Source organism: Sus scrofa, chromosome Y, assembly GCF_000003025.6.
Source record: "Sus scrofa isolate TJ Tabasco breed Duroc chromosome Y, Sscrofa11.1, whole genome shotgun sequence".
Classification (NCBI taxonomy): domain Eukaryota; kingdom Metazoa; phylum Chordata; class Mammalia; order Artiodactyla; family Suidae; genus Sus; species Sus scrofa.
The window spans coordinates 24,878,720-24,882,681 of record NC_010462.3 but is presented as its reverse complement, the minus strand read 5'-3'; positions in this window follow the sequence as shown (position 1 = coordinate 24,882,681).

Genomic DNA, 3,962 nt, shown 5'->3' with positions numbered 1-3,962 from the left:
TCTTTCTTTCTTTCTTTCTTTCTTTCTTTCTTTCTTTCTTTCTTTCTTTCTTCCTTTCTTTCTTTCTTGCTTTCTTTCTTTCTTGCTTTCTTTCTTCCTGACCTACCTGCTTTTTACATCTTCTCATAGTATCTTACCTAGATCTTCCTGTCCATTACTAAGTGGTGATGGCAGACACTTTACTCCATTTCTGGTTTTAGAGGGAAATTGTTCAGTCTTTCATTATAAAATATATCATTATAGAGTTTTCATAGGTGTTTTAAGTGGAGGAAGTTCACTTCCATTCACAGTTCAAACTTTACATGTTCAAATCAAGACTGAGTGTAGAATTTTGTCAATTTTTTCTTCACTGGCTGTTGTATCAAGTGTTTTTTCCTCTTCCATCAATTTAACATGGCAGAGTGTTTGAATCCATCCACAATGATTTTAGAGTTATCAACCAGTCTTGCATGATTGAAACAAATGGCAGTGATCATGATCTCTGTGCGTGTCTCTCTTGTGTATATATATCTCCAAGTAAATACTTCGCCTGGGATTCTTTGCATCTCTGGCCATGATGGGATTTGGACTTTTTTTTATATTGCTTTTTTCTAATTTTGGAGTAAGGCTAATACTGCCTTCATTAAATGAATGAACATGTGCCCCCCCACCCTTTAATGTTTTCGAGGTGATCATAGAGAACTGATGTTAATTCTTACACAGTTTGGTGAAATTTTGCAATTTCTATCTCATTATGTAGAATCGGTGTTAATTCTATAAATGATTGGCAAAATACTCCAGTATTGACCATCTAGGTCTGCAGACTTCTCTTAAACATTTAGTCATAAGATGTAAGTAACTTTTTTGGCAACCCTGTGGTATGCAGAATTTCAAAAGCTAGGGACAAAACCCTCACCATAGCAGTGGCCTGAGCCACTGCAATGACAATGCCAGATCCTTACCCTTCTGAGCCACCAGGGAACTCCTGAGAATTGAGTATCATTTATAGTGGAGAAGTTATCTCAACTGTGTCAGTGTATGCTTTCTGAAGAATTTGTTCATATCACCTAGGTCTTAATCTTATATGTTCATAGTATTCACATTTATATTTTTGTTACTATTATTATTACTGCAGGGATGAAGTGAAAGCCCACTTCATTCTTGATTCTATAAAATGTCTTTCCCTTCTTTTTGTTGGGTAGTTTAGATTTTATCACTTTTATTGATCTCTTGAAAGAATCAGTTCCTTGATTCATCAAAATTTCTTCTTTTTTTTTGGACTTTTTCCCAATTCTTTGGCTGTTCCTGTGGCATATGGAGGTTCCCAGGCTAGGGTTCAAATCAGAGCTGTATCTGCTGGCCTATGCCAGAGCTACAGCAACTCAGGATCCATGCCATGTCTGCAACCTCCACCACAGCAAAATGCAATGCCGGATCCTTAACCCACTGAGCAAGGCCAGGGACTCAACCTGCAAACTCATCTTTCCTAGCCAGATTCATTAACTACTGAGCCACAATGGGACTCCTCATTAAAATGTCTTGTTTCTCTTTCCTTGCACTTAAATTTTTAAACTTTTAAATTGATTTCCTTTTATCCTTTAGGCCCTTTTTTCTTTATGTATTTCCTTGGAGGATGTTTAGATTAGTAACAGACCCATTTTATCTTTTCTAAAGTTTGCATTTTGTGTCATGAATTTTCCTCTCAGCAATGCTTTGCTGCATTTATATCTCAATTGATAGGCTGTAGTTTCTTTTTTCTTTGATTGAGGGTTGGATTTTGTTTTTCTTGACAGCTCTTTGACTCTGGGCTTGGGAAAAGATTCTTGCTTGAACTGTGGACTAGCTTCCAAGTGTGTGGTGCTTTTCCTATTCTGCTTATCTTACTTTTGTACACTATGGCTGGACAGCCCATTGCATGGTTTTGAATCTTTCAGTTTGTTGAGGTGTAGTTTTTGGCATAGGTGTAGGATTCATGGGCCCTTGGACATAGTGTGTATTCTGAGTTAGGTAGAATGTACTGACTATAAAGTTAGACTGTCTTGGTTAGTGATGTTTATTTTTCCTTTTTTTAATAGCTGCACTCATGACATATGGAAGTTCCCAGGCTAGGCATCAAGTTGTAGCTGCAGTTGCCAGCCTATGCCACTGCCATAGCAATGTTGGGTCAGAGCTGCGTCTGTGACCTGTGGCAATACTGGTAGCTTTAACCCGCTGAAGGAAGCCAGGGATCAAATCCTCCTGGAGACTCTGTAAGGGTCTTACCCTGCTGAGCCACAATGGGAACTCCTGGTATTGTTGAGTTCTGTATCTTTGTTAGTTTTCTGCCAAGTTCTATGAACTGAGAATAATATTGAAGTGTCCTGTTGTAATTTTATTTATTTATTTATTTTTATTTTTATTTTCCCACTGTACAGCAAGGGGGTCAGGTTATCCTTACATGTATACATTACAATTACAGTTTTTCCCCCACCCTTTCTTCTGTTGCAACATGAGTATCTAGACATAGTTCTCAATGCTATTCAGCAGGACCTCCTTGTAAATCTATTCTAAGTTGTGTCTGATAAGCCCAAGCTCCTGATCCCTCCCACTCCAGATTTGTCTATTTCTTCCACTCGTTTAGGTTTACTGCACATGTTCAGGTACAAAGACATCCCAGATTGTGGTGTTGTTTTCTTTAGGGTTTTGTTCATTTATCATTATACAGTATCTTTCCATGATATTATCTTTTCTCTGATCTGATTTATCTAATATTAATAGGTTTAAGTATTCTTGGTTTTCTTTCATTAATTTTTCATTCTATCTTGGTTCCATTTTTCCCTTTCAGTCTGTCTCAATTGTTTCATTGAAATGAATTTCTTCTGAACAGGCTGTAAGTGGATCATGTTTTCCGATTTCTGCTGATCTCTTTATGTTGTTGTATGTAAAGTGTTTAGATTTAATGACAACTATGTCATGGCTTTCTAAAAATCATTGTTATGATTATGGGCTACTTGAAGAGAATTTCAAAATCTGCTTTGATATACCTACATTAAAAAAACAAGGTTGTCCCTGGGCATGTGGAAGTTCCCAGGCCAGGTATTGAATCTGAGCTCCAGGTGCAATCCTATGCCACAGGGAGAATGCTGGTTCCTTGAACACTCTTTGCCAGGCAAGCCATGGAACATGCCCCTCTGCAAGGATGCAAGATGCTGCAGTTGGATTTTTAACAGACTGCATCACAGCCAGAATACCTACTTGTAGTGTTTTTCAATGTATGTCTGTATATCATTTGTGGTGGTTGTTCTAGGTATTATATTGTACATTTACAATTTATTATGGTCTACTGCTGCTCTGTTTTTTTACAAATTTGACTAAAACATAGAAACCTTACCTCCTTTTCAATCCCTTAGCATGCCCTTGAATGTAATTGTCTACTCTCTCTGCATACATTTAGCCTATTTGGTATGACATACTTTCTTTGTCTTTTCGTGGGGGGCACACACATGGCAAATGGAAAATCTAGAAGTAGGGGTCAGATGGAATCCATAGCCACAGGCCTATGCCACAGCAATGCCAGATCCTTAACCCACTGAATGAGGACAGGGATGGAACCCACATCCTCATGGACACTAGCAGGGTTCTAAAGTCACTGAAGCACAGGGAAACTCCATGTAGCATGTATTTTTAATTGTGTTACATTTAGTTCCATATTTACCTTTGATTCTTGCATATGGAGTTTTGATGATATTAAGGAAACATATGCTTCATAAGTTTCTCTTGAGCATCAAACCTGTTCATGATTGCTTATTTTAAGCACTTTTATGGTAATATTGGCATTTGTCCATCATCTTTTTTCTTTCACATTGAGGGCTTCATTATTGTGTCCTGAACTGCAGGTCAAAAACTGATCCTAAAAGAGAGACTGTATGGCATAAAAAACACACAAGGTAAGTTTATCTTTTAAAAGGGGGGGGGGACAAGGAGGCACTCTGTTCTGCTAACAA